Raw genomic sequence first — 6,428 nt, 5'->3', positions numbered from 1 at the left:
AGACGCACATTGCTGCAGGTAGCGCTGCACTCCAACGCATCGCGCTCCCTGTGGATCAGGAAGCCTGCAGGAGCCTGATACTTGCACCCTCATCCACTGATCCCGTTGCAATGCTCTGCAGACTTCACAGCACACATTAATGAAGGCACATTGTGATTGTATCAGTGTGAGCGGATTTATTAGATGTTTGTAAAAAGTGGGCTACACCTTTAATTCACCAACGACCCCTGACACTAAGCATTTCCTCCCCCCTCCCTTTCGGTTCCACATGGTACATCCCTATGCTAAGCCTCAGGAAACCGGGGATTCTCACGGAGCAAAATGACATCAACCCGGGGCGGAGCGCTTTTCCCAGGTGACGTCACTTACCAGGCCGTGACCCGGAAGGAGAACCCCCGTGTTGTTGGCTTCCGGACGCCGATTGGCAGTGTGAGGCCGAGGCCACGAATTATGCGGTGAGGAGACCCCAGCGGGTGAGTGACAGAGCTGTGTGCACACATCGAACGCCTGCCCTCTGACGTCACCGGGCATTGCCATCTGGGCCGTGGCGTCGTCTGTACTCGGCCTCTCATTCCGGGGTACGGAGGCGGGCGACTCACTCACCGACTTTGTCCCAGCAGGTTGGCATGTGGGGGGCGGGCACTGCAGAGCGGCCTCTGTGGTGGTGATCTCATGGGGGCTGTGTGTGAGAGCAAAGCCCTTCCCCTCCCACAGTGCAGGGACAACCGGGGGCTGTGAGACTGCATCTCCCTCACATTGACTGAGCCATGGAGAAGGCTGGATCCCCCATAACTGGGGAATGGTTCCACACTGACATTACTGAGGGCTATCAATAGCAACAATGGCACCGAGCAGAGGGGTCATCAGTATGAGCCGTGATGGGGAGCGGAGGGGTCATCAGTATGAGCCGTGATGGGGAGCGGAGGGGTCATCAGTATGAGCCGTGATGGGGAGCGGAGGGGTCATCAGTATGAGCCGTGATGGGGAGCGGAGGGGTCATCAGTATGAGCCGTGATGGGGAGCGGAGGGGTCATCAGTATGAGCCGTGATGGGGGAGCGGAGGGGTCATCAGTATGAGCCGTGATGGGGGAGCGGAGGGGTCATCAGTATGAGCCGTGATGGGGGAGCGGAGGGGTCATCAGTATGAGCCGTGATGGGGGAGCGGAGGGGTCATCAGTATGAGCCGTGATGGGGGAGCGGAGGGGTCATCCGTATGAGCCGTGATGGGGGAGCGGAGGGGTCATCCGTATGAGCCGTGATGGGGGAGAGGAGGGGTCATCCGTATGAGCCGTGATGGGGCAGCGGAGGGGTCATCAGTATGAGCCGCGAGGGGAGAGCGGAGGGGTCATCAGTATGAGCCGTGATGGGGGAGCGGAGGGGTCATCAGTATGAACCGTGATGAGGAGCGGAGGGGTCATCCGTATGAGCAGTGATGGGCTCGGAAGAGGTCATCGGTATGAGCCGTGCTGGGGAGCGGAGGGGTCATCGGTATGAGCCGTGAGGGGGGAGCGGAGGGGTCATCGGTATGAACCGTGATGGGGAGCGGAGGGGTCATCGGTATGAGCCCTGATGGGGAGCGGAGGGGTCATCGGTATGAGCCGTGATGGGGAGCGGAGGGGTCATCAGTATGAGCCGTGATGGGGAGCGGAGGGGTCATCAGTATGAGCCGTGATGGGGAGCGGAGGGGTCATCAGTATGAGCCGTGATGGGGAGCGGAGGGGTCATCAGTATGAGCCGTGATGGGGGAGCGGAGGGGTCATCAGTATGAGCCGTGATGGGGGAGCGGAGGGGTCATCAGTATGAGCCGTGATGGGGGAGCGGAGGGGTCATCAGTATGAGCCGTGATGGGGGAGCGGAGGGGTCATCAGTATGAGCCGTGATGGGGGAGCGGAGGGGTCATCCGTATGAGCCGTGATGGGGGAGCGGAGGGGTCATCCGTATGAGCCGTGATGGGGGAGAGGAGGGGTCATCCGTATGAGCCGTGATGGGGCAGCGGAGGGGTCATCAGTATGAGCCGCGAGGGGAGAGCGGAGGGGTCATCAGTATGAGCCGTGATGGGGGAGCGGAGGGGTCATCAGTATGAACCGTGATGAGGAGCGGAGGGGTCATCCGTATGAGCAGTGATGGGCTCGGAAGAGGTCATCGGTATGAGCCGTGCTGGGGAGCGGAGGGGTCATCGGTATGAGCCGTGAGGGGGGAGCGGAGGGGTCATCGGTATGAACCGTGATGGGGAGCGGAGGGGTCATCGGTATGAGCCCTGATGGGGAGCGGAGGGGTCATCGGTATGAGCCGTGATGGGGAGCGGAGGGGTCATCGGTATGAGCCGTGATGGGGAGCGGAGGGGTCATCGGTATGAGCCGTGATGGGGAGCGGAGGGGTCATCAGTATGAGCCGTGATGGGGGAGCGGAGGGGTCATCAGTATGAGCCGTGATGGGGGAGCGGAGGGGTCATCAGTATGAGCCGTGATGGGGGAGCGGAGGGGTCATCCGTATGAGCCGCGAGGGGAGAGCGGAGGGGTCATCAGTATGAGCCGTGATGGGGAGCGGAGGGGTCATCAGTATGAGCCGTGATGGGGGAGCGGAGGGGTCATCAGTATGAGCCGTGATGGGGGAGCGGAGGGGTCATCAGTATGAGCCGTGATGGGGGAGCGGAGGGGTCATCAGTATGAGCCGTGATGGGGGAGCGGAGGGGTCATCAGTATGAGCCGTGATGGGGGAGCGGAGGGGTCATCCGTATGAGCCGTGATGGGGGAGCGGAGGGGTCATCCGTATGAGCCGTGATGGGGGAGAGGAGGGGTCATCCGTATGAGCCGTGATGGGGCAGCGGAGGGGTCATCAGTATGAGCCGCGAGGGGAGAGCGGAGGGGTCATCAGTATGAGCCGTGATGGGGGAGCGGAGGGGTCATCAGTATGAACCGTGATGAGGAGCGGAGGGGTCATCCGTATGAGCAGTGATGGGCTCGGAAGAGGTCATCGGTATGAGCCGTGCTGGGGAGCGGAGGGGTCATCGGTATGAGCCGTGAGGGGGGAGCGGAGGGGTCATCGGTATGAACCGTGATGGGGAGCGGAGGGGTCATCGGTATGAGCCCTGATGGGGAGCGGAGGGGTCATCGGTATGAGCCGTGATGGGGAGCGGAGGGGTCATCGGTATGAGCCGTGATGGGGAGCGGAGGGGTCATCGGTATGAGCCGTGATGGGGAGCGGAGGGGTCATCGGTATGAGCCGTGATGGGGTGCGGAGGGGTCATCGGTATGAGCCGTGATGGGGAGCGGAGGGGTCATCGGTATGAGCCGTGCTGGGGTGCGGAGGGGTCATCGGTATGAGCCGTGCTGGGGAGCGGAGGGGTCATCGGTATGAGCCGTGCTGGGGAGCGGAGGGGTCATCGGTATGAGCCGTGCTGGGGAGCGGAGGGGTCATCGGTATGAGCCGTGCTGGGGAGCGGAGGGGTCATCGGTATGAGCCGTGCTGGGGAGCGGAGGGGTCATCGGTATGAGCCGTGTTGGGGAAGCGGAGGGGTCATCAATACCGACAATGGCACCGAGCAGAGGGGTCATAAGTATGAAGGATGATGGGGAGCAGAGGGGTGATCAATACCAACAATGGCACCGAGCAGAGGGGTCATCAATATGAACGATGATGGAGAGCGGAGGGATCATCAGTATGAACGATGATGGGGAGCAGAGGGGTCATTGGTGCGAACGATGGCGGGGAGCGGAGGGGTCATCAATGGAAGTGATATGAAACTAAGGGGTTATCGATATGAGTGATGGTGAGGTATGATTATCAGTACAACAGTGGCACATAGCGGAGGGCTTATCAATACAAGTTGTGGGGTTATCAATATAAGAAATACACAGGGCAGAGGGTTTATCAATATGAGCAATAAGGAACAGGGGGTTATCAATTATGAGTGATGGTATACAGGGGAGGGGGTATTAATACAAGGAATTGGAGTGGAGGGTTATTGGTACAAATGATGGCACAGAGTGGAAGGTCATTGGTGTGAATAATGGCATAAAGAAGGGGTTATGAATACGACGGATGGCACAGAGCTAGTGAACGATGTAGTGGAGGGTTATCAGTGTGCACAATGCCACAGAACGTGGGTTATCAATATAAAAGTTGGCACAAAGGTGAGGGGTTATCAGTTTGAGCAGTGGCACAGAATGAAAGGGTTTTTCAACAATAATGATGTCACAGTGTGGCGGGGATATCTGTATGATCAGTGGCACGGAGTGGAGGGCATATTGGAATGAACAGTGGCACGGAGTGGATGGGATATCTGTTTGATCAATGGCACGGTGTGGAGGGGATATCTCTATGATCAGTGGCACGGCGTGGAGGGGATATCTGTATGATCAATGGCACGGCGTGGAGGGGATATCTGTATGATCAATGGCACGGCGTGGAGGGGATATCTCTATGATCAGTGGCACGGCGTGGAGGGGATATCTGTATGATCAATGGCACGGCGTGGATGGGGATATCTGTATGATCAATGGCACGGCGTGGAGGGGGATATCTGTATGATCAATGACACGGCGTGGAGCGGATATCTGTATGATACAGTGGCACGGAGTGGAGGGGATATCTGTATGATCAATGGCACAGCTTGGAGGAGATATCTGTATGATCAGTGGCACGGTGTGGAGGGGATATCTGTATGATCAGTGGCACGGCGTGGAGGGGATATCTGTATGATCGGTGGCACGGCGTGGAGGGGGTATCGGTATGATCGGTGGCACAGCATGGAGGGGGTATCGGTATGATCAGTGGCATGGAGTGGAGGGGGTATTGGTATGATCAGTGGCACAGCATGGAGGGGGTATTAGTATGATCAGTGGCATGGAGTGGAGGGGGTATTGGTATGATCAGTGGCACAGCATGGAGGGGGTATTAGTATGATCAGTGGCACGGCGTGGAGGGGGTATTAGTATGATCAGTGGCACGGCGTGGAGGGGGTATCTGTATGATCAGTGGCACGGCGTGGAGGGGGTATCTGTATGATCAGTGGCACGGCGTGGAGGGGGTATCTGTATGATCAGTGGCACGGCGTGGAGGGGGTATCTGTATGATCAGTGGCACGGCGTGGAGGGGGTATCTGTATGATCAGTGGCACGGCGTGGAGGGGGTATCGGTATGATCAGTGGCACGGCGTGGAGGGGCTATCGGTATGATCAGTGGCACGGCGTGGAGGGGCTATCGGTATGATCAGTGGCACGATGTTAATGGTTAACTGTGTAAATTGAAAAAGTTCTCCACCTTCTCTTGAGCCCCTGAAATGTGTTTTCTGTCCTATTTGTCCATATGATGAACTAATAAAGTTTCTTTAGACTCATTCACCATTGGTTTATCGCTATTTCCCTTGTTTTTAATTTTAATTTTTTTTCTGGGTCATCCACCAAGGAACACAATGTCTAAAACCACTTGCCTACTTGGGCACATTTACCCCCTTCCTGCCCAGGCCAGTGTTCAGTTTTCAGCGCTATCGCACTTTGAATAACAATTGTACGGTCATGCAACACTCTACCCATATGGAATTTATCCTTTTCTTTTCACACAAATTGAGCTTTCTTTTGGTTGTATTTAATCACCACTGAGTGTTTTTTTTATTTTTTGCTAAACAAACGAAAGACAAATTTTGAGGAAAAAAAAAGTTTCTATTATAAAATATTGCAAACAGATAATTTTTCTCCTTCACTGATGTGCGGTGATGAGGCAGCACTGATGAGACGGCACTGGTGGGCATTGATGAAACAGCAGTGATAGGGCACTGTGACTGACCTGAGGCACTGCTGGGCACTTTTGGGGCTGCACTGATAACCAGGGCGTCGGTGTAGATGTCTCCTCTCACAGTTGCCGGTAATCGGCAGTACTTTGCTCACAGCGTGAGGAAAGTACTGACGATAACCAGCAAGTGTGTTTACATGGTGTTCAGCTGTGATCGGACACAGCTGATCATGTGGTAAAAGGCCGCTGTGATTGGCCCTTTACTGCGTCATGTGATCAGCTGTGTCTAAAGGACACCGGCATCACAGAGAGTGCCGGGGGCGTGTTCTGGGAGAACGTCATGACACCCTCCCTGAACTGGACGACCACTCTTTAGCCGTTATTCAGCTATAGTGTGGTCAGTAAGTGGTTAAAAGCAGCCTTACCAGAGTTAGTGTGCTGTTCAGATTTGATTGCCTTTCTGTATTGTTGAGTTATTGACACCCGAAGTTCCAACTCTTCTTGGACGATCCTTTTACTTTTGTCTATTACTCCATTGGTGCAATCTTCCCTCACTTACTGTACCTGTTACACCTGTACAAAAGTTGGGGGGTGAACGTTCTCACCAGGATATGCATTCGACCTGAGGAGGTCAACAAAGGTGGAAAGGTTGACAAAGGCATGGTCAAGTAGGACATGGAACAGGGAAGTTATTGGTG

At 55.7% G+C, this 6,428-nt stretch overlaps 1 protein-coding gene across 4 annotated transcripts in view; it reads left to right on the top strand.

The window, feature by feature from the left end:
- The first annotated feature begins 361 nt into the window (after positions 1-361).
- PHRF1 (PHD and ring finger domains 1) overlaps positions 362-6,428 on the top strand; it is a 91,077-nt gene continuing 85,010 nt past the window's right edge. For 3 of the 4 annotated variants that reach the window (XM_089653589.1, XM_089653590.1, XM_089653587.1), the window contains exon 1: positions 362-473. The gene's annotated coding sequence lies outside the window, so the exon portion shown is untranslated. The remainder of the gene's footprint in view (positions 474-6,428) is intronic. The other variant, XM_089653588.1, reaches the window with a different exon arrangement.

Source organism: Staurois parvus, unplaced genomic scaffold (assembly GCF_062004578.1).
Source record: "Staurois parvus isolate SC_StPar_1 unplaced genomic scaffold, SC_StPar_1.0 ptg000715l, whole genome shotgun sequence".
NCBI classification, from domain to species: domain Eukaryota; kingdom Metazoa; phylum Chordata; class Amphibia; order Anura; family Ranidae; genus Staurois; species Staurois parvus.
This window is presented reverse-complemented; position numbering and strand designations above follow the sequence as displayed.